A 25,829-nucleotide genomic window follows, 5' to 3' on the forward strand; every position below is an offset into this window, starting at 1 on the left:
TGCAAAGTGGGAAAGTAATTAGTACATAAATTATGGAAAGTGAAGTTGTGGTTGACATATAGTTTCATTGAGTGTACTGATGTCACTATTTTTACATAATAAAAGTAGTCTCGTGCAGTTTAGAGAAATAAGGCATAACATAAAGAGATTCTGTAGTCATGCAACCATGTTGCAATATGTTTGTGTCTGTGTGTGCATGTGTGTAAAAGTGGTCTGCTACAGTTTGGCAAAGTAAGGAATAAGATAAAGAGATCTTTCAGTAATGTAGCCATGTATGCAATATGCATGCGTGTGTGTGTGTGTGTGTGTGTGTGTGTGTGTGTGTGTGTGTGTGTGTGTGTGTGTGTGTGTGTGTGTTTGTGTGTGTATGTGTGCGCAGAAGTAGTCTACTACAGTTTTGACAAAGGAAGGCAAGACATAAAGAGATTCTGCAGTCATGCAGCCATATATGCTATATTCATGCATGCATGCGTATGTGTGCATGTGTGTGCATTTTTGTGTAAAAGTGGTCTACTGTAGTTAGGGGAAAGGAAGGCATAAGTAATAGATTCAGCAGTTATGCAGCCCTGTATGCAATATGCACATGATCGTGTGTGTGTGTGTGTGTGTGTGTGTGTGTGTGTGTGTGTGTGTGTGTGTGTGTGTGTGTGTTTGTACCCTACCCTTCATCAATTGTCTGCTGTATATGGTTTCAACTCATCAATTTTAAAATATCAATATTTAATTCTTGTGTCATTGTGTGATGCAGAATGTCTCTGATGGTGTGTATTCCAATTTTGCTTGAGCAGTGATTCATTGTGTGTAGACCTTTCTCTTTTTCTCTGCTATTAAGTGATAGTAGAGTTTGTATTTAAAATAAAAAGTGAGGATAGAGGTGCCCTATGCAATAACCAATTTCAAAGTGGCCTTGGAGATATGAAGCTTCTACCATTTTGTTATATCTGACTGAAATTTTAGTTAGCTGGAATATAAAGAAACATACAGGAATGTGTGTGTGTGTGTGTGTGTGTGTGTGTGTGTGTGTGTGTGTGTGTGTGTGTGTGTGTGTGTGTGTGTGTGTGTGTGTGTATGTGTGTGTGTATGTAAGAGAGACAGACAGCACTGGTGGGGGTGGTGCGCACTCTGCTTCTACACAGTGCAGCATATCCTGGTTTTGCAATGATATTGCCAACATTTCTTTTTTAATCTATGTCAGAGAGCAATGGACATTTCTATAGGTTCAAGAGGACATGCTTAAAATGTTCGCAGACTAAATGTCCTTAATGCATATATGGCTAATAATATACTTAGTAGCCACTGGCACTACTCTCTTTGAAAAGAAAAATGATATTCTAGATCATAGACTATAGTAAAGAAAGATAAAAAAAAATCAGAAACAGCAATCATGCGCTGCTTCTATAAAAACCGCAATTTTCTGACTGTACAACTGTGGTGTTAAGGAGGCATTTCCTTATTCTGCCTGCTCTATATTTTTGCTTTGCTTAATTGTACAATCATGGAGATAAGGATACATTTCCTGTCTCCACTGTTCTTTTTTTCCCAATATGTTTATTAAAATTTAAAACTTTTATGTACAAATTAAAGACTTTGTCAGTAATATAGTGAGTATTAATACAAATAGGTAACATGCTTAATACATTGTAATACATAACATAAGAACTATATACAAAAAGTGCTAAATGGCTGTATACATTTTTCATATGTCAAGTTAATACAATGAAATAGCACACATAAAGGTAGCAGGTGTCTTAAAAATAAAATATCTATTGAGTTTTCCTTTCTCTGTTAATTAATTATGGTTATTTGTAAACACTTAAATTTATTGTAAAATATGGACAAGGAGTATACTCCAATATTGTATTCAATACGAGTGTTTGCATTGGTTATTTATTAATAACTTATGTGCTGTTATGTACTTAATTACAACTTGTTTGAAACCCTCCCATGACATCTTTGATCTATTGCAACTTGTTTGAAACCCTCCCATGACATATTTGATTTATCAAGCCAGTTTTCTGTAATGTATAAACACAGTGTAAAAAAGGTGATTAAAACATGTATTTATTGCTTTGTTAAACCAGTGGTAGGGATATGTAAGACTGCAATTTTCCAGGGCAAAGTGGTTTCATAGCCCATTTTCGTTAGCCTAACTTTCAAAGAACACTATTGTTTATAAGAGCATTTACAGCTCAAAAAATATTTAGTATATCAGCTCTTTGAAACTTAAAATGTGAGCAATTTGTAGAGGATGTAAAGTAGTATTGATTGAGCATATCTGTGGTTAAGTATGCATTGTTCACAATCATTGATTTTATATATATATATATATATATATATATATATATATACGGATCTACTTTTCTTCATTGAAATTTCATTACTTCAAAAACGAAAAGTAGATACCCACTTCAGCAAAAGTGCACTTCAATGAAAGTACACTTTTGCTGAAGTCTAGTCCCTGCACCCCACACCCCTCCTACTTAAATATACCAACTCCTCTTAAATATACCTTCCTCACTACAGTGAGGAAAAGGGAATATTCTCATTCCATGCTGTATTGTGATCTCCGTACTCGGCGTTCGAAGTTCCAGTATTTTGAACAAGTGGTCTCGCACAAGTGGGTTTCGAAGTACTGAAACTTTGACCAATCAAAGTAGACCCATATATATATATATATATATATATATATATATATATATATATATATATATATATATATATATATATTTTAAAGGGGAGTAGTTTTAAGGTTAGTCGAGTAGATTGGATTTTCTGATTATTTTTAAATGTTGGATTTAGATTGGTCCAATAGATAGAAAAGAGAACAGCGTTTTGATATTTAAGTGATATGATTAGTTATGATTAGTTTATAAGTATTCAATATCATCTTTTTTTCTAGGTAAGAGCACTTCACAATGTTTTGCACAGATTTATGTTATTATCATTAACCTTAGGGTCCTCCAAGAATGTTGAGATCATTTCTCTTGCTTGTCTCAATATAACGAAATAACATCAAAGAGGTTCAAATCATTCCTTAGGTCACTAATTGATAGACTTCTATGAGTATATATGTCTAATACACTCTTTTCTTTGAGTAAAGGATAATGAGATAGGTTACTCATCAAGTTGTTTAATTTAAAGTTTGGGTTAAGATGAATTGACTGTAGAATTTTGAGTGAGCTTGTTTAGTTTAGTGAGTCAATTAATATTTTCTAAAATTATTATCTTATTCTTTAAATATTTATGTATTTTGGTGTTTCTGATGCTCTCATTGCTAAGAAAGGATAAGGCTATTGGATTGTATTTATAGTTAATTACTTGATTATGCCAAAGTTTAACCCAGGTAGGATTCTAGTCACTCTTGTATGGGTTATAATCTGATATCACTATATTTCTACTAGAGTTCATTATATCATAATAGAGTTTAAAATCAGGGATGTCTAAACCATCAAGTATTTTAAGATAGGTCAGTTTCTGGTAACTACTTCTAACTGATTTGGATGCTCATAAAATTTGGATAGCTTTGTATTTATATTTCTAAAGAGTTTGATTTGTATTATCATATTAGATGCATTAAATTGCAATAATAGCATTGATAAAACATTCATTTTAATGATAGCAACATTCAATAGTAAAGGAAAGTTTAGTTTCTTTCATCTAGGAATATGTTGCTCAATAGTTGTCCATAATTTCATTTAGTTGTTTTGGTAAAACAAAATGGAGTCATGATAGAAAGATATACCGAAATACTTTAATGAATCATTTAATTTCAGTCTGTGGAAAATAGTTAATTAAATTATAGTTTAGGTTTAAGGGAAAAATAGAAGATTTAGTCAGATTTAGTTTATAATTAGAACATTTTGAAAATATGTCAACAGAATAATATTTTTGGTAAGTCAGTGTTGGGTAAAGTGAAGTAGAGGTTTAAATCATTAGCAAAGGCTGTTAATACAACCTGTGTATTGTATATTTCAGGGATGCAATGGAAACGTTTTTGTGTTATAAGAAGAAAGAAAAGTTTTATATATGGATTAAATAGCTACAGATGTAATAGACAGACTTTGTCTTGTTCCATTAATGATCTTTATTGGAGAGGAAGTGATTTTTATTTATATGTAAGGTTGTATGGGCATTGACACATAGAACTTTGATTAAGTTAATAAAAGTTTGTGGAAAGCCAAAATACGCCATAACTGAAAAAAGAAAGTCTAAATTGAGTCTATCAAAAGCCTTACAAGCATCAAGTGCATGTATAAAAAGCAAACTATTATAATGTTTAGAGAGTATGATCAATGTACCCACTGTTAGGGTATTATCACCGGTCTGTCTACCCTGAAGAAAACTAGACTGATTAGGTGAAATTATATTTGGTAATAAAGGTTTTAATCTTTTAGCTAGTAATCAAGCAAATGTTTTAATATCTATATTAACAACAGAAATTTGTCTGTAGTTTACGGGGTTCTTAGTGACAGAAGTTGCTTTCAGAATAAAGATTTTTAGAATTATTAAGATATAGATCTGAGATACCATTGTCTTTTATATAATTGAACAGCTGCAATATTATTTTTGAGATTTGTTTACTAAAAGTTTTATAAAATTCTGCACTGTAAACAATTTGCAGATTTTTTTGTTGGGTAAACAATGCTATAAGGAGATCCTGTTAACTCTGGCAAAGTTCTAGGAAATCTAATTGACTTACAATTTGATTGTTTTTCTGTAATATGAATAGCAGATTTTGTTTGCTGTATGTCTGAGAATACAGCTGCTCAAAGATTTGTATAATTTCATCATTTGTATAATAGGTTTTGCCATGGTATGTTATTTCAGTTATCAAAGGAGAAGCTCTATTGATATTTATCAGTCTCACTAAAAGTTTTGAAGGTACTTGTGTCCATTCTGAGTATCTAACATTTTCATTTCATTAAATGATTGCTGTTTATATATAATAGAGTTCTTTTTGAAGATCATTTAAATCCTTTGCATAATCTGAACTGTAATTTAAGTATAGTTCCTCCTCGAGTCTACAAATCTTTTCTTTTAATGTATTTACTTTTAACCTACAAAATCTTGTATAGTATGATGCCTTGTTTATAAAGATTCCTCTTTTCTAGGTTTTGATAGTAGCCCATTGCATGTCAAATGGAATTTGAAAGTTGGAAGAACTACACAAAAATGCATCAAGTGCATAGTTAACTTCTTGTTTAATATCTTCTTTTTGAAGTAAAGTAGGAGTTGGGAGGGTGGCCTAATGGTTAAGGTGTTTGCCTTACAAACATAAAGTGCAGGGTTTGAGTCTCACAAGGGATAATTGGCTAGGCTTAAAATGACTTGCAAGGGCAGTTAGCCTAGTACTAATCTATGAATTGCATTCTATCTATGAATTGCATTCTATTTAAAGTCCAACTTTTCTTAAATTAGAAACATTGGTCCACTTTACATTAAGTGTAATTCTAGAGTGATCCAGAGAAAAACATTGGTTCTTTATGAAAGGCAAGATTAGTTCTTAGGAATATTGCTAACATCAGAAAAAATGTCCAACCTAGCCCAAGTTTTATAGCAATGGGAGTAGAAATAAGTTTTTCTGATAGTGTACTATAATTTTGAAAGTTAAAAGAGTCAAATAAATTTGCCTCGATTTATCTTGTGTTAGTTTTGCTCTGCTTGATCAATATGCTCTCTCAATAATGATCTGATTAGACTGTGCCTGGTTTTCTAATAGACAGCCAAGAATTTGATGCAAATTTCTATTAGTTTTGATTGTTCATATTTTTCAGGTACACTATGTACTAGTATATTATTTCATCTGCTTTTGGGTTCTAGATCAAAAACTTTTTGTTGGATTCCCTGAATGTTTTTAGTGTTGGACTGGGAAGCTTCTTGTAGCTGATCAATTTTAATTTAATTTTCAATTGATTTTGCTTCTGTTTTTTTCTAGTCTGACCACAATTTGATTTGTTGTATTACCAAAAGTCTGGAGTTGGTCAGCGAATTGCTGTATAGTTGATTGCAGTGGTTGTAGTACAATTTTAAAGTCTTCCAATCCAGGGAGTTGATCCATTTTTGCCTTGTTTGTAACTTTTTGGCCTTCTTGCTGTCTAATAGCTTGTGGACGTTTTGTGATAATTTTCTTTTCTGGTGTAATTACTGCTGATAATTTAGTTTTAGATGTTTCTATGTCCATATTTTCTGATTTGCTTGACATCGTGTATTTCTTTTTATGATGCAATTTTCCTTCCATACAGCATGGAAGATCCAGAACGTGGCTGGGTAGATTGCCTGTCCTCCATAGGTAAGTCTATGTGAGCTTTTTAAGAAGTTAGGTTGAAAGATGTGTATATTTGTAGTTTTTAAGCATCTGGATACTAGAAAGCCATGCTTTATAGTGTTTTGACTATAGTATCTGTGGTAATTTCTATGTAGCAATGCTAACACAGTGCTCACAGGTCAGCTCCCATCTTTCCCTCCCATCTCCACTATTCTATGATCTTGCTTTGTTTAATTGCTTTGTGTTGATGAGCAAGGGAATTGATTAAACTTGCTGGGATATTGCAATTGTGTATCACAGCTGTCAGATATCATCAAAGACCTCTGCATATCTTCACCCTTCTTGCTGTTCTACTGAGTTTTATCCTAGGCCTTGTGCTCCTCTGCCACAGAATCATCATCAACATCATCACCTGACATCTCTACCCAACTAAATTGTTTCTTTCTATATTGCCTGTAAAATGTTATATCTTTCATCTTCTGACCCCAATCATCCTCTATTCTGGGTCACCTGACTGCTTCTCTGCTATGGACCTTGTGCTTAGCCTTTTGTGGACAACAGTGAAATGTACTGCAAAATCCAGAACTGTCTGTACTATTGCTGTCATTATCTTTACCCTGTCAGCTTCTTGGTAGTAGAGGATGCTTCAGGGTTAGAAGCTTTCTTTATTCCTTTCACTGATAGTTTTAGATACCTGCAAGGTCAGCAATACTTAAAAACTTGCTGTTAGTTCATCTTATCACAGTAACAGCACATGTAACAATGTCTAAGAAGATGTTAGCAATGTATTATGAAAAACAAACAGCAAGCACACACACACACACACACACACACACACACACACACACACACACACACACACACACACACACACACACACACACACACACGCACCACACAACATAGTATATTAGAATGCAAATGTCATCTATAACAATTCTAAAAAAAGGAGTACATTTACATTTTTGCGTAAAGATCTGAAAATGTCTTTTTGTCTGAAACATATTTCTTTTTTTAATCAAATGTTTTATTTTCAATAAACATTATCAGAACCAACAAGAAATAACAATATAGACAATATGAACCACTTTTCTAATATCATCAGAACTAAGAAGTATACTAAAGTATTGACCTTGCTGAAGATCCTTGGTGTTATAAATGCTGTTTTTCCAAATAATTAACCATCCTACTAGTGTTCCTAATGTTCCTTCTTTTTTTTGGTACCCTCAGAGCTCATTGTAACCAGCTTGATCCCCACTACGCAATATCCATGCCACATCTACCAGCTACTCTCCAACACGCCCCATAGACTTACTATCTTATCTCTGGGGCCAGTAGTGGAACCTGAGAATTTCTTGAGGGTCAGCTCATCTGTGTTTCCATCTGGAAGTGGTATATTTTTATAAGCTACCCAATCCCTTTCCCTGCCCCTTACTCTCATTGATTACTTCTGAGGGCAACTCCCCTCTTTCGACCACTCCTCCCTTTAGGGATTGTATCAAAGAGTGCCTTTCCACCTTGGCTGGCCACACCCATCCCTTCCCTTACACTCTGTCAGTCATCTGAGCCACTAATTGAACCTGGGTCTCCTGGTCTGTAGTCAGGGATTTAACCCTTTATGCCACTGCAGTAGCTCAGTGGCCCTGATATCCTTGATCAGTTCTTCAAAAATAAGTCATCTTTTTGCACATTACCATGGTACCATCCAGGCTTGTTAAATTAAGCTATGAATTACTGACCTTTTTCTTTAAAAGTAGTGGTAGTTCCCCAGAAAATACCTCTGTGTTTAGGAACTTCTCAAAAACAAACCTTTTTTAATTACTTGATGACATAAATAAATTCTGCTGTACTCCTCCTCTGATGAATCCTATTGCTAAAGCTTTCGCCTAAGCCTCCGACTTCTACTCCCACTTAAGTAGTTGTACTGACAAGGCAGTCACTATTTGCACCCAGTATAACACAACATCTAAAATTAAACCCCTATAGAGGACTACCTATATAAATAAATTATAAAACAAGCCAAGGAAATTGTTTTATGCTTATAAGAGGTCTCATTCAAGTAATGTAAACAGCACACATAAGCAAACTGGTAAACAACTTAAGAGAACTATTAGGAGGCTCACAGTTGTGTATGAACCTAAAATATTTACAAAGATCAAACATACAAATCCTTCCTTTGCTATGATAGGATAAAAAGTAACACCCAGCAATTTTCAGAGTTAATTCGTAATAATATTGTACACTCTGACCAAAAAGAATTAAGTAATATCCTAGTTGTAAAATTTAGTTAAAATTTTACTCCGCTGACTGTTATGTGTATTCCACAGATGTGTTAAATCAAGCCTCTCCCTTTAAGTACTATGGAACAAGTTCTCTTAGCCTTCTCCAAAGTTAAGATCATGTCATCAATGGGACCTGATAATATTACAAAATGCCTCATTAACAGTGCCAAATATGGCCTAGATGAACATCATATTAACCTCTTTAATCTAAATTGCTCCACTGGTTACATTCCTGAAGCCTAGAAAGGTCACTAGACAAGGGTTGCCCTGCCATGGACCTGGTAACTGTAAACGTATTAGTCTTGTTAGCATCATATATAAAGCTACTGAACATATTATATCAGACCTCATTAATATGGAAAGCATAAATCTCTTAACTCATTCACTCCAATGGAGGTCAGGAAGTTTGCACTGTTACTTCCAGTGGGCAGAGCCTAAGCCTTTTGACAGAATAAAATGATGTCCTCACATTTCAAACAAATGTTCATATATCTGGAACCATAGGGTTTATGAAAGAAGTATAAATGGCAAATTATTCAGCACAAACTATTTTTATAGTGGTAGTATTTTCTTTAGGTTCTAGGTCTTAAACTAAATTTTGTAAGTTACAGTAAACACAGTGCCCCGGATTTATGAAGCCCTTTATAGCGTGCAGGATTAGTTTAAGAGCTATTTTTGGCAATATGACTGACGTGCGATCCAGGAACAAGCTCCCGGGAAGTGCACGTGAGCTCATAGGCTAATCCTGCACGGACCGAGCTCCTGTATGCAAATTACCCTCATTTGCAGGTGTAAATCATGCAAATGAGGGCAATATGTGATCCAGGAAGCTGGCAGCCATCCATGCAGGATGAGTGCAGTGTGCAGAAATGTACTCAGTAACGGAGTACAGTTCTGCAATCTATAAAACGGAACTATGACAGCTCCAAATAAAGGCTACATATCATTGAGGAAGCATGCCAAAGTCCAAGTAGAAGGCCATTGGCATTGCAAAATGTAAAAAAAAAAATAAACAACTTTTAATTTTCTTTTCGCTGAGCTCGCCTGGTTAAGCATAGGACCATGACACACAAATGGGATCGAAGGGAAATTAATAAAATAAACCTAAAATAAGCATTCTAACTAAAATCAGTATTCTGCCATGCAAGTCAATGGCAGTCAGAAGACAACCTGGCCAGTGAGTAATGGTTGCTAAGGGGGGAGGCTCAGTGTGGGACATATAACTATGCATTAGCTGGCAATCCTATGCAAATGATGGAAGGGTTAGTGAATCCGAGAATTTCCCAGGGTGTGAGGCAGGTCCCAAGAGTGTAAGAATAAAAATAGCTGGGTGCAAGACTAGGATATAGGTGACATCACGGGGGGGGGGGTGTCAGGCATACTAAAAAGTGGATTGGAGACCTGTGGCTCAGGATTACTCCTAGTGTAACACGGCTAAACTAGGGGTGTTTCTAAACCTGCCTAGCTCTCTTTACAAAGTGTAAACGGATGTGCATGCAATGCACTGGGTTGTACAGGAAGAAAAAGGAAGTTAAACCAGGAAAAAGCAGCTCTCTGCACATTTGAGCACTATGTTTGCGCGGCGCGCACACGGGCCTAACCAGGAAGGCAATGGGAAGGGAAAACAGCAGTAGGAAGGTAATCAAGGAGAACTAGCTGAGCTACCAGGTGAAATGTATCAGAATCAGCTAATCACACAGGAAGCAGACCAGACCAACCCAGAACACCACTATAAACCAAGCAAACACCTACCCCCCCTGTTTTTTCCACACTCTACACTACCAGTGTATACAAGCGGAGAAATTTTAAAAACAAACCTACAAAATGAGAAGGGCTGCAGCAGGCAACATAGAACAACATGTGCAAGAGACTGAGGGTGGTGAGGCTGTCAATGCTGCTGAACAACCCACAGTGAGGAGACAAAGAAGAGTGCACAGACCCAGGGTAACCTACCAGGGGCTACATGAGCTGGAGATAGTGGAGTGCTATTGGGTAGACAGAGACCTCCTACAGCAAATCATTGAGCTGTGCAGGCCACACCTGACACACCACACTGGTCAAGGGGAACCCATCCCAGTGGATACCAAGGTATGTGTAGGCCTAAGTATACTAGCCAAAGGTACCTCCCAAACTACATCGGGATAACATGGGCATCTCACAGGCATCAGCATCCAGAGTATTCCACCAGTTCCTGGATGCCATGTCAACACATGCCAGTGAGCACGTATATTTCTTCAACACACGTGAGGTGTTGACCCGCAATATGCATCTTTTCACCAAATAGCTAACTACCCTGCGGTAGTGGGTGCTATAGACTGCACGCACTTATGCATCAAAGCACCACCCGGTGAGCAGGGTAGGGCCAACATCAACTGCAGGGGTATCCCATCCATCAACTGCCAGGTCACATGTGATGCCCAGGGCATTATACTGAATGTGTGTGCTGGCTGCCCTAGAAGCTATGATGATTCAATGAAAACTGATGCAGCTGTACCACAGATTTGCTGATGTGGACATCCCCTACATTCACCTAGTGGGGGATACTGGGTACCCACTGGAGCCATGGCTGATGACACCCATCAGAAATGCACACACACACCTGAACAACAACACCATAATGATGCACAAGCACAGACCAGACATATAATAGAGCATGTGTTTGGGATGCTCAGGTCAAGGCTCTGGGGTCTGGACACATCCAGTGGAGCCCTACAGTATTCACCAGCTACATGTACCCAAATAGTAATGATATGTGCTATGCTACATAATATGATCCTGCAGAAACAACTGCAGCAGGAACAGCATGGGTCAGGGCCACACAGCCCCCCACCAATGCCAAGGCCTGTACAGGTACAGAGTGACTCGGAGGAGGAACAACCTGAACCTGCTCAGTCAGAAGAAGGGGGCATGCCCACTATGCCCTGGCCTTGGCAAAGAGGCAACATATAGCATATGCACTGACACAGTAGGACCCCAGGGAATAACACCTCTTTCTGACTTGCACAGATAGTAAAAGGGATGCCAAACATGATACTACCTGTGCCCAACCATGTATAAGGAGTGTACTATGTTCATCCGACATAGGCAGCCCTCCAGCACCATCCTCAAGTCCAGCACACGCTCAAGGTAAGTCAATCAACCTACTAATTGTCAAATGGAGTAGAGTGTGTTTTTACCTGTAGCTATGGCATGGACATTAACATACAAGGGAATTGGGTGGCCAGCTGTCAAGGCAGCAGAGAGTAGACACCCATAGTGGCAGCATGATATCTGTAACACATACTGGAGTCATAAATAACACCACAAGTTCGGTTTCTATAAAGGCTGTCTTCCAGAATCCAAAACTACGTTTCACCAAAAATCACATCCAAAGTCCACAGAGACAAATACTTTGTTTATTTATTAGCAACAAAAAAATGGATTTAGTGCTTTCATCTCCTTACTGGAGACCTCATCAGAATCAATTATCAACACTCCACACATTTCTTATATACACAACCATTTAAGACCAATTAAAAACAATCAGTCAAATACTCAAATAATCATACTGGAGTCATCATAATATCCAGTACTACATAGGGTGACAAAACCCACTGCAGGAAATGGCCTGAATGACAGGGGTGTCCATAAGAGCCACACATACCAGTCAGGAAGGATCACATACCCAGCAGCAGTCTCAGGCAGCAGGACAGGTGAAGACAAACACAAACAAATGCTGTACTATGGCCTCCGAATGTGCCCTATGGTTAACCCCTCCCCCAGGCCTACACAGACAGACTGCAGCAGACCAGGCAGTTGGATGTAAGTTGTGAAGGCTAGGAAGTCAGACACTAATATGTAGGTAAACAAAGGTAGGATCTGTACTACACTGGTAAGCCATAGCCAGCAGGATAGGTAAGACTACAGATTGAAATGGAGTACCTGACTTACCAGTACAGTCCTAGCAAATGTATAAAAGTGTCAGGTGCATCCAATGGAGTAACAGTCAGGTGTGCCCTCCGACTCCTGTGTAGAACAGTAGAAACACTCAGGTGCCCCCCCACCCGCTATGCAGAAATGTAGCAAAAGTCAATGGCAAATGACCGATGGATACCCTGCAGACACAGCATGCTACCTGTTGGTGTACAACAAAAGGTCAGCACTGCAGTACAAACAACCTGGACGTGGTCCACACATGCAACATAGATGGCCATACCAGGCATGCTCACACACTTAGAGGAATGAAGGCAATGTCAGTCAACAACATACTGAGAGGTCATACTGGGTATGCTCACACACTTAAACACATGAAGGCCATGTCTGCAAACAACAGTGGACCAGACATACCTGGAAGTTGCAGTTCTCAGTGTGAACACATGCCAGTATGCACCACTCCTGCCTTGCACACACAGTGGATAGGAATGCAGACAAATATGTAAGGACAACATACTTTAATAAGCTACAGGCACATGGGCATAGATGTGTGGAACAGGGTGACCATGACAAGGAGCCATGTGGGCCTGTCCCAACTGGCACACAGCCTAAGGGCCCCCAACACATGAGGTGCAGATGTAACCCCCTGTGGATACTAGCCACCAGTACCTGTCAGCATGAGAGACTATGTGGTGTACGTGCCAGCTGTGCAACAAGACTGTACAAGGAAGCAGCCATCTAGTAGCTGTATACACGCACCTGTGACATATGACCCCATGTGTGCCCGCATGTGGCATGTCAACCCCTACATGAATGGGGTATGGCCCATGCACACACTGCCCTCCCCATAGCAGTAGTATGACAAGCCTGCTGAGGTCATCCAACGTGAATTACACCTCTGGGAGAGCTATATCTCAGTAAAATGCATGGCACGTCCCATAACTACATACTGCTGTAGTGACAGAGTAGTTAGGTAGTTGTACTAACCCCAGACCTGTCAATTGTGTGAGTGTGTGTGTTTGTGTGTGTGCCTGTCAGCCTCTGACTGTGTAGAGTGAAATGCTTGTTAGGCTACTCACACTCCGTGCAATACATATATTCAACTTTGGCAAGGCTGCTGATGTCACTCACCTAGAAGTACACCTCTGGCAACATAGTAGCTCCATAATCGGTGTGGCGTGTCCTGTAACTGCGTACTGCTGTAATGTGATAAACTAGTTAGTTAGGTGTACAAACCCCAGCCCTGACAACTGTGTGAGTCTGCGTGTGTGTGTGTGTGTGTGTGTGTGTGTGTGTGTGTGTGTGTGTGTGTGTGTGTGTGTGTCTGACTGGGTAGAGAGTAATGCCTTTTAGGCTACTCACACGCCATACAATACAAATACGGTACTTTGCCAAGGCTGCTGATGTCACTCATCTAGAAGTACACCTCTGGGAAATTGATAACTCAGGAATTACCATGGTGTGTCCTGTAACTGCATACTGCTGTAGTGTGATAAATTAGTTAAGTAGGTGTTTGAACCCCAGCACTGGCAACTGTGTGTGTTTGTCTGTGTGTCTGACTGGATAGAGAGCAATGTTTTTAGGCTACTCACACTCCATAGAAAACAGATACTCTACTTTGCCAATGCTGCTGATGTCACTCATCTAGAAGTACACCACTGGGGAAATTGATAGCCCAGTAATCACCGTAGCACTTTCTGTAACTGCGTACTGCTGTAGTGTGATTTAGAAAGATGGTAGTGTTCCATCTCCATCCATGCCAGTTCCGGACGTCATGTGTGTGTCTCAGTGTCTGTCTATGGAGCAATGCATTATAGGCTACTCACTCGCAGTACATTACAAATGCCCTACTTTGGTAGTCCTGCTGATGTCATTAATTGTGAGCCACACCTTTTGGGAAGATGAACTTCAGTAATGACCGTGGCGCATAATATAACTGCGTAGTGCTGTAGTGTAGTAAACCAGCTAGGTAGGGGTTCTACTCCTGGAAATGACAGGTGTGTGTGTGTGTGTGTGTGTGTGTGTGTGTGTGTGTGTGTGTGTGTGTGTGTGTGTGTGTGTGTGCGTGTGTGCGTGTGTGCGTGTGCGTGTGTGCGTGTGTGCGTGTGTGTGTGTGTAAAACTCATATCCTGTGTAGAGGTGGTTGTGAGTCTGTGACACCTGTATGCAATGTGGAGGGGTTTTCCTAATTTCATTTATGGTGGCCCTACTATATATCACAATGTCAGCCATACAGGGATAACAGATGTAAATGGCTGAGAGGCTGGGGTGCAAAACCATACCCATACATGTGACATCAAGACCTGCCAATCACAGTTAGCAACCCCACTGTGCCTTGACATGTGACTCACAATGGACATATCATGCCTGACAACATGGCCTGTGTGAACAGATGACACTGACATCAGGAAATGCTGTTAGCATGCTATCAATGTGGGTGCAGGGTAAATCTGCTGACCAGTACCACTCCCTGACACTTGTGGGCAAGACTGGAACATCTGATGATAAGTTGTGTTCACAGCATGGGCCAGACACCCCAGGTACAGTTCCACATGTCACTGTACATGCATATGGGAGGGGTGCACATCCTAGACACCATCCAAGTCATGGACTAGGGAACACATACATGGCAAGTGATGCACAGCATTGGCCACACACAATAGTCACCCAGGGTGCCTGGAAGACGGATGCAATACCCACCTGTGTGGGCAAATGCAGAAGCTACAGGCCTGTGCCACAATGCAGACCATAGTCATGTGGGCTGATGCCAAGGTATACCCATCGCTTACCCTTGTATAGCCTGCTGGCACTGTTGGCCACCACACACCCGTGCAGACATGCACTCATGCATGTCCGAACTGGACCCTGTGTGTTCGTGTGTGTGTTGTATGGTGCGTATGTCCACATCCACATGCACTACTCCCCCCCAGGGCACAGTGAAGAATGCCACCTTATGTCTTACACCCCCTCATTCTCACTGCCCATATGACCTCCATATCACCCATGTGGTGCATGTGTTCTCTGCACATTGATTTATTGTGGCAATCCCACTAGTGACAGATTGCACTCCAGGCCCTGCCAAGTGTGTTAATGTGTGTGCGTCCCTGTGTGCGTGTGCCTGTGCTGATGCTGGAACCTGTTCATGCAGACAGGCATGTGTACGTCACCTGCTGTATATCTACTGTATCCCTGTTGCAGATGTCACTGACCATCACATATATGTTCTAAGTGCTCCCCACCAGATAACCCATGTGGCGCATCCAGTAACAGCATCAGACTGTGATAGCACTACATAGCTATCGGGTGTTTGATAGCCTGTGCTGGTAGGTGTGTGACACAAACATGCGTCGGTTTTACCCTCCCACCCCTCCCTGACATGTATTCGCCTCTGACTGCCTCCCCCACTCCCTCTCTGGCAGATGTGGAGGCCCACACCTGCATTGCTTAGGCAGCAGCATGTATATTTAACGTGATGCTCATGATAAGCTGATGGCCTCTGCACAAGTTGCAGTCCTTCCTTAGCTGATTGCATGTGGAACAGGTGTGGTAACGTTCCCATAGCCAATTGCATGGAAATGCACTCCACTATCTGGGAACATCCTGGTGGTGTTGGTCCTTGTCTGTCACTGTGAGCAGGAGCTAGAACTGTCATTTTGCAAACAGCATTTCAGATGGGTTGAGGATTTACCTCTAACAGCATACACTGTGGGAAGAGGGCAACAAACTGGAGGGGGGTGTGCCTGACCTGACTATGAACTGTTAGTGCTGCTATACTGCATATGGAGTAATATTGGATTAACAGTGTTTGTTTGGATATGCCTGTCGTACATGTCGCAATACCTGCCATGTCAGTTCCATGTATATCAGGAATCCCCGTCTGCAGGCTCATCTGCAGACTGGATAGAGTTGTGCTTTGGTGTCATGTGTTAGCCACGATGCATCTATTCGTGGAATGCAGAAGGTACTGTGAGGATTGCAGTCTGTTGATGGTGAAGGCCGTGACAGTTAGAGACTACTTATCCCTCACTGGACATATGTTGCAACAAACCCCGTTAGAATGGTAGATTAATGAGGGCATCACATCAGCATGTCTATACTGGCCCTGTGTATGAGCTGTCAGCCACACCTCTGTCAACCTTTGTACATATGTCATGCATGAAGTGGTGCATATTTGCTGTACACCATAAATAGTGTCAACATATCTGATAACATGCCAGTGATATATCAGAGTGCTACACATGTCATGTACAGTAGGGGTTACATTTAATGCCATACCCTGGAAATCCTGTGGATGTTTGTACAGTACTGAAGTCTGTGTAATGATGGTGAATGTTGACAGTGTGTGTATTGTTAATATGCACTATGGCCTATGTACAGACTGTCGTAGATGTCATTGTTCTAGCTCCCCTTCTATCTGTTGCTACATGCTGCCCCACTGTATGGTACTGTATTACCTTACATGTGTGTCGGGCAATACACACACATGTCCCATACCACAGACAGCCATCAGACCAGACTGTGTAGTAGCCCAGTATATGTTGGCTCATTCTGTGAGTGGCATATATGAGGATGGTGTAGGACAGATAGCCATATACTGTACTATTACGCTAGCATACCATATGTGGCTGTGGCTGTGTTCACATTGGTTGTGGTTATGCACTGTCACCAAGGTGTATCCTACCCTGTGCTGTGACATGGCTGTCGAGTCTGCTATATATGCAGGTACTGTACCATGATAATCTTAGGATGTCTGTCAGTAGCCAATGGCACATATGTTATGAGCAGATGTCACCTTCCACACACATCGTGTCTGTGACAACAATTCCAATGACAGTAGCAAATGCCTATTAATATACCAGCTATGCATACCAGACATCCCCCTGCACTACTACACTGGGACTATAGGGGCTGGGGTAGGGCTACACTCCATGTCCAGGACATATGGTGGGATTATATAGACATGTACGTATCCAGATAGCCATTTATATATATATATATATATATATATATATATATATATATATATATATACACGTGTAGTACTTCCAATTACCACTGTCATGACAAGCACCCACTATGAATCCCTAAATCATGTGGGCATATTCCCTGTACATTCCCTGAGTGATGGACATCCTTCCTGTGTGTGTGCATCAATGTTACAGACAGCAGGTAGCAATATCTCTTACAGGAGAACCTGCACACTCAGGGCAGCCACATATATGTAGGAGGACATATAGACAAACTGTGAGTAGAGTGGTGTAATGTTTTGCATAGTACTGGTGTTACAGGGTGTGAGTGTGTGTGTGTGTGTGTGTGTGTGTGTGTGTGTGTGTGTGTGTGTGTGTGTGTGTGTGTGTACATACTAGTTTACCTTGAACTGCAGTCTGTCTGCATAGCTCACTACTGTGGGCCTATCCTCTAGCAGGAGAGAGATGTGCCTATCATGTTTTGTCTGTCCACCACACAGGTCCTTTGTCGGATATTACACTGGCAGCGTGTGTGTTGCATGCTAGCAGTACATGGCTATATCCATTTGTGTACCTGGTGTTGTATTCCTGCATAAGAGTATGTTGCAACACATCCGGTAACACCAGCATGTTCCAGGGTGTGTTACTGCAATATTGCGGGTATGGCCCTGTGTTCCTGCCTTTGTACTCCACATATATGGCAGCCTTTGTCCAGCTGTGATATGGGTATTGGTTGTTAGGTAATGGCCTATCATTAACCTGATAACATTCCTACTATCATCCCACTCATAGCATGGACACCCACAACATTTGTTGGCCAGGGACCATACATGTGACAGATACATTGACATTACCACAAGTAAAGAATGTCCCCCTAGGCCTTGACTACATGTTGTAATTGGAGGATGCTGAACTACATTTGATATTGTTGACTGTTATGTATCATGCAGGCAAATCCATTGTCAACTGTTGTATGAACTGAAGGGCTTAGCCTGGACACCATAGTATGATATATATCTGCACTGTCTGCATTGACTGTTTTGTGTGGGCCTTGCATCCATCACTGGTTATATACATCAACATCCATGTGCTGCCAGTAATGGCATACATTATTGTATGGTACACAAATAAAGGTTGTCTGTGTATACATACCTGTGTGTTGAGTCACATCTTTGAATTGTGAGTGGGTATATGTGCAATGTAAGTAACCCCTATGTGGGTCTGGTTGCCACACCACACATGTCACAGGTACCAGTTACAGGGCTTGTGGCTGGGGATATACATTGCACCCAGTGCGTCCACACTACTGCTACACATGTATGGCTACTAATACCCTTTGTCTATGTATATGTGTATGTACCCATATATCCCATATATCTTATCTATGTATATATATATATATACATGATTGCCAGTGCATGGATGTGTGTGCATATCTGTACCATTGTGATGTGTAGCCCTTCAGCATAGTACATTCCCTATGGTACAATGGCGTTTCTGCATGACACGTTCCAGATATTGGCCTGACATGTACAGGAGACATGGATAACTGTTGGAGCATTGTAGCTGTGTTGTGGTGGGTCCTGCTGTCAAGTACTGCATGTGCTGTATATTGGATTGCACAGCATATCCGTTAGGGCTGGGTGGTTACATTGCAGTAATTACCAGGTGTCCCTCATGTGTGCCCTCACCCCAATTAACTGTGCTCATGGTCTGTTATGTAGTACGGAGTGGGCCAGGAGTCCGTTCCCATGTGGAAATCATATACACATGTCTATGTATATCTGCATAAGTACATATGTTACACCCCCATATATAGAAGGATAGAACTGGACATTGATATAGCTCTAGCTATGTAAATGTATCCATACATATATATATATATATATATATATATATATATATATATATATATATATGTGTGTGTGTGTGTGTATCTATGTAGATATTTATAGCTATATATATATATATATATATATATATATATATATATATATATATATATATATATATATATATATATATATATATATATATATATATATATATATATATATATATATATATATATATATACACACACACTGAACGTATTAATCTATCTCTGTACAATTGCTGTTATATGGTTATTTATGAGTCATACATACACGTATATATACCTATAGCTGTCTATCTCTCTACATTAACAGATGTATAGCTGTCGATATGTCCATGCATGTTCGGCCTATATGTGTGGCCTGTACCTCATTCTATTGGCAATTGACATGGATGACCTTAGGACTGTAGTCAGTCATTCGTGCCGACATGTACGTGTTTCAGACGTAGCATCTCCAGCAATATATGTCTTGTACCGTATATAACTGTGTAACTTATGACATTTTAAGTGTATCGGAGCAGGATATGACAGATATCCTTATATGTACCCACATTATGGTGCACTATGTCCATGATTCATGCATTAAGTGGTTGTATGGTGAGTTATTACTACAATCCCTGTGTTGTTGACTGATTGTGCTGGATGATATGTATGTGGAATGAGTGGTTATGTACATCTGTCATGGTTTAATGGTAAATCACGTAGTGTATGATGTGCAGTTTCCAGGGTATAGCCCTTCCACAGGCTGTATATTGTGTTTCAGGGCAGAACACCAGCTGTTGGATACAGAGTGAGTTAGGGACATTTGAGCGGTCGTACGCGGGTGTGCGCATATATGCGCAGAGCTAAGCAATACTAAGCTTGGGTTGCGTTACCTTACACTCAGCTAGCATCTACTTAGCTCAATCTATGTAGGCAGTGCTTACCCCCATGCGAATACACATTCACACACTTACAACTGCTTATCCATGTGTACTACTGCTGCTATCCACTTACATATGCTTACTAGTGCCTTAGTCAGTATGACACTTCACATGTGCATTTAAGACAGTACTCCTGTGCAAATATAAATGTTACTTAGTGGGTTATACAGCACAATGAAGTTAACATATGGATATCACATGGAAAATAGGATGTGCTGCAGTATGACTCGACCCGGGAATGGGTGTGCGTTAGGCCACTACACTATTGCTGTTTTGCTTCGTTTGCATATGTCTACCATAATGACATACCCATGTTCCCTTCCCCCGGCCCCCAAGCTCCATGTACACAGCATCCATCCATTCCCTGGTTGCTAGCCCTGACATACTACACCTCCACACATTTCCCTCTATGTAGATCTCGCTACACCTCCAGTATACTGTCCCCACCCAAGCATCTGCAGGCTCTTCATCCGTTTAGTCCACGTACATACCAGCCTTCTCCTGATCCTCCTCCTCCGATACTGGTGGTGACATCGATGTGACCCACAACTGTTGTTTCATCCTGCCAGGGACAGACCTGTTGTTGTGATAAGAGCAGACCTAGCTGGTCTACAGTGTTTCTCCCACTAGTAGCACCCTGACAGGGTATTGTGTAGCAGCGGTTTGCTCACACACCTGACCAGCCTCACCTCCCGGTTGCACAGTACCAATGCCCCAGGTGTGACATACTGTGCATGAAGCACGCTCACACGCCCCCACAGTGAGCACTGCATATCATTATTCCCTTTGGTATTATGCATGACTACTGTTCTCATACTATGATTGGACAGCCACTGTTCTGTGCTGCACATAGACTGCTCATAATACTGTGGCTGAGCAATGGACATGTGTTCTGGTATTAATCTACACACTTATATAGATTTCCTATAGTGTTGGATGCCTGTGCTGGATGATGTGTTTGTGATCACAGCAGCTGAATGTGTATCCCCCATGGCTTAGTGGAACTCATGTCTACTATAGTGTGCAGGGTCGGGGGTTTGCAACCTGGCAGTGCACATTATTTTGTTAATGGTCACAACAACAGCTGTTGGCTACAGAGTGACTAAGGCACTATAGAACATTTTTAGGTAGTTATGCGCTTGTTTGCATGAAGCACAGCATTACTGACCTCTGGTTGCAGCGTCTTGCCCTCAGTTAGCTTCTACATTGCTTCACCAGTGTGGTACTCACATACCACCAGCCAAATAGGCTTATACCTGCTTGCTCCCACATACACAAGGGCAACATTGTGCATTTTGTTCACATCTGTCAACCGGGACACTTGGACTGTATGCTTGTCCATTGTCAGAGGTGGCCCGGGGTGTAGAGCTCCACATTGACCCCAGCTACGTATCCCAATTAATACCGGGGTGATCACATTCATAGAATGTAACAGACATAACATAGCTACGTCCCCCATTAATCATGCTTAGTTTATGTTAAACTGTCGGTATTATCCATGCTTAGGTCAGGTTTACATGTCAGGTATGACTGTTGACAAAGGTCAGTTTAAGGTAAGGTTGGATTCCTGTTTCACCGGTCAGGATAGCTTACATGCATGTATTTGGGGTAGGTGTAGTTATTCCATGCCTGTGTGGTACAGTAGAGACGAATAGCTAAGGAGTAGGTAGGTAGGTAGTGGGGGTAACATTGTAACTGTATAGTAGCCTGTAGGTATAATTGGATGGGGAACAATAGGGAGGGTATGTCGGATGTTGGGATTTGTATGCAAAACAGGACAAGAGGTGTTGGTATCACTAGTTGATGTAGTGGTATAGAGTGTGAGGTGGGGAGGGATTTCGCAAGGTGGTGAGCCTGTGCTGCTCCAGGTGTGCTTGTGGTGTTCCTTCATGTGTTAGTTACATGTGTCCTGTGGGACAGCTGTGGGTTGGGGTTTCAGATACTGGCAATATAGTGGGGGAAGAGGGTGTCACCCACGTGTACCCGTAGACATTAATAGGAATGGAACGGGGCTGTTAGGTACATTGTGTGCATGGGGCACAAACGGGGGTGTTGGTAGAGGGATTATCCAGGGATGTGCAGGATGGCTGTAGGGAAGGTCCACAGCTGGCCATGTTGTCTATGACAACAGCTGCGCATATGCACTGAATTTGGTGTTTGCGTTGGACACTTACACCCCTGGGTGGGGGTGAGGACTTCAATAATACCTTGTGATGCCTATTACATCGGCTTACATGCCTACGGTGGGGTGTTGCGACCATGTGTTCATAGGTGTTGTGTAGTGGGTAATGCACCAACACATATGGTTATACTGTACTTTGCCATGTTCACTGGACTGTGCTGTGGTGGAAACCATATCAATGGCTGCCCATTAGGCGTAAGCATGCCTGTCAACTCTACAGAATTCGTGGCCTGTCCAGGGTTTGCTTCATAATATTGTTGTGTTCCTCTTACAATCTGCACCTGTCTGGTAAATACCTGGGAAATGACACCATTAAATACAGACAAGTAATTGGGTTTAAGACTCCACATCTATCAGACGAGTCATGCAAATGCATAACCTATTATTCTATCAGCTTTCTAAGGTTGTAAGTGGAATATGTGCTTTCTGTCCCCATTTGTCCCCCCAGCGGTTTAGGTTCTGTCCAGTGGTTTAGCTCTTAGAGGTTGAGAGATATGAGTGTAAGCTCTGCCCAATTCTCAATATTACTGACATCCCCGGGGCGGTCCGAATACAACTGCACCAGCCAACACCTGCACGCCTAGGCCCATAATTGCATACCCATAGTTCCTTCACCCGGCCCTTCTCTACAGCACTCATCCTTACTGTGGGTGCAAGTGGGGTCTAACCACACCACTACACACTGCCCACTCTCCACGTGTCGGGACCCATGTCATACATTGTCTTGACCCATGAGTCATCAGGCTTGCACAACCTACTGGTCCATGTATGTGTACAACCTAGTTGGATAAATCATTACAGGGACTGACTCAAATTATCATTAATTTTTGGGGTGTCCCACAAGGGACATTGATGTCTTTGTTTCAAGATTAGACATGGCAGGTCTCTCCCACTGGGAGTATCTTGCCTGTGGTCTGGGAAGCAGTGGTGTGTTTACTTGTATCGTGTGTTTGTATGTTTCACCTGTCTAGGTGGGGGGTTGATGCTACATGTTACACGTTTGTTGATTGGACCCCCACCCCCATTGGCACGGTCTGTGAACATATGTAATCCTTAACTGGTGTGTCATATCTATATATATCTATATGGGTCTAGGACACATGCTCGATTAGCATATGTCCGTATCACAAAACATCGAACACACATACACGAAAGTGCTTAACATCGAAAAGCGCTTCCGTGTATGTGTAGTTCAAAAAAAAATCTACGTTTATGAAGGGTGGTTTTGCTCCCCTGCACCCCTCACACCCCCCTCCTTTATTATTCGCACTCCAAGATTGCACTACAGTAGGGAAAAGGGAATTTTCCCTTACCCGCACTGTAGTCCGATCTACGAAACAGGCACACATACATGGAAGCGCTTATCAATGTTAAGTGCTTTCATGTATGTGTGTTTGATGTTTTGTGATTCGGACATATGCTAGTCGAGCATGTGTCTGGATCCCATCTAGATATATATATATATATATATATCTATCTATATATGTATATATATATATATATATATATATATATATATATATATATATATATATATATATATATATATATATATATATATATATATGCTGTATACTACTATTTAACAAACTGTTTTCTAGTCCTGAGGAGCTTTTCTCCCCAGGTCTCTGCTGTAAATGAGCCAGAAGCTCAGTCAGACTTACTCGGTTAACAGATGTGATTTAAATACATATTTCAATTAATATCCTAGCTATATATATGTGTATGTTTACACACATATATACATATATATTTCTACATATCTATATATGGATTCACTTCATAACATTGAAAGTTCAAAACACTGAAACTTCAAAATCTTGAAAACTCAAATCACTGAAACTCAAAACACTGAAAACACATATCATACTTATACGGAGTTTAAACAACATAAATCATAGCAGTTTCCACTGGTCTATATTATAACATCGAAATCTACAAAGATCGAATGTTATAATATCGAATCCTAAACAAAGAAATCTTCAAACATCGAACAGTCAGAATAGCGATTTTTTTCCCAGGGAAAAATATCGCTATTCCGAGAAACATACACACAACACAAACACACACAAAAAACAGCAATCCACACACATACACTTAAAATCCTACACCTAAACTAACCTTTACATATGCTACTAGGTATCCACTTACCTTAACCCAACCCAAACCCTAAGGTCCATCACTATTGCACACTCATCTCACCAGCGCCCTAACCCTAACTCACATAACCCACCCCCTAACCCTAACCTACACACAATCGCACACTTACTTGAACCCGACCCGTAACATTCCAACATATCAAACGCTGAAAACAGCGAAGCCACAGCAAGGGCCCACCAAATTATTTCCCTAGGAAAGAATTCGGTGTCCTGCACCTTCACTGTTTTCAGCGTTCGACAAAACTGGTTCAATATTATAACATTCGAACTTTATAAAATTCAATGTTATAATATAGACCAGTTTCCACTTCACTACACTAAGTGCAATCTTGGAGTTGATATATTTAAGTAGCAGGGGGTGTGGGGGGTGCAGCACTTACACTTGGTGGAAACTGCTATGATTTATGTATTCTAAACTCAGTATATGTATGATATGTGTTTTTCAGTGTTTTGAGTTTTCAGTGTTTTAATGTTTCAGTGTTTTAGTCTTCTATATTATGACGTTTTCTCATTTTCAGTGTTTTGAGTTTTCAGTGTTACAAAGTGAATCCCTATATACATATATATGTATATATCTGTATTTGTATGCATATATATATATATATATATATATATATATATATATATATTGCTGTATATATACGACATATGGCTGTATGGGTGTCTGCATATGTATATATCTATATGTGGGTGTTTAATTATATTCTGTCTCTGTATGTACACATTTGTACTACAGAGAGGGGGAGGTTTCACTCCATGTAGGTATGGGTATACACACACACACACACACACACACACACACACACACACACACACACACACACACACACACACACACACACACACACACACACACACACACACACACACACACACACACACACACACACACACACACCTCTACAGTTGTACATCTACATCTGGTTATTCCATTCCTTGCCATGTACAATAGACTGTGCTCCAGTGGGACTCGTACCGGGAGTGGCTGTCCGTTGGGTGGCGACCCTGCCCAATGCACACTATTGCTTACATCCTTGGGGCGGTCCACATAGACCCACTCCAACCAACAACTGCTCAGCTAGGCCCATAATTTCATATCCATAGTTCCCAATCCACACATCCTCTTCTGCACTCTTCCTTACTCCAGGTGCAGGTCAGGTCTGGCCACACCTGTACACTGTACCCACTCCCCACTTCTCGGGACCTAACATGTATGTTGTCTGCCCCGTGGATCATCAGGCTTCCCCTACCTTGTAAACTGGG

Source organism: Protopterus annectens, chromosome 1.part2, assembly GCF_019279795.1.
Source record: "Protopterus annectens isolate FY-2018-M chromosome 1.part2, PAN1.0, whole genome shotgun sequence".
In the NCBI taxonomy this organism is placed as follows: Eukaryota; Metazoa; Chordata; order Ceratodontiformes; family Protopteridae; genus Protopterus; species Protopterus annectens.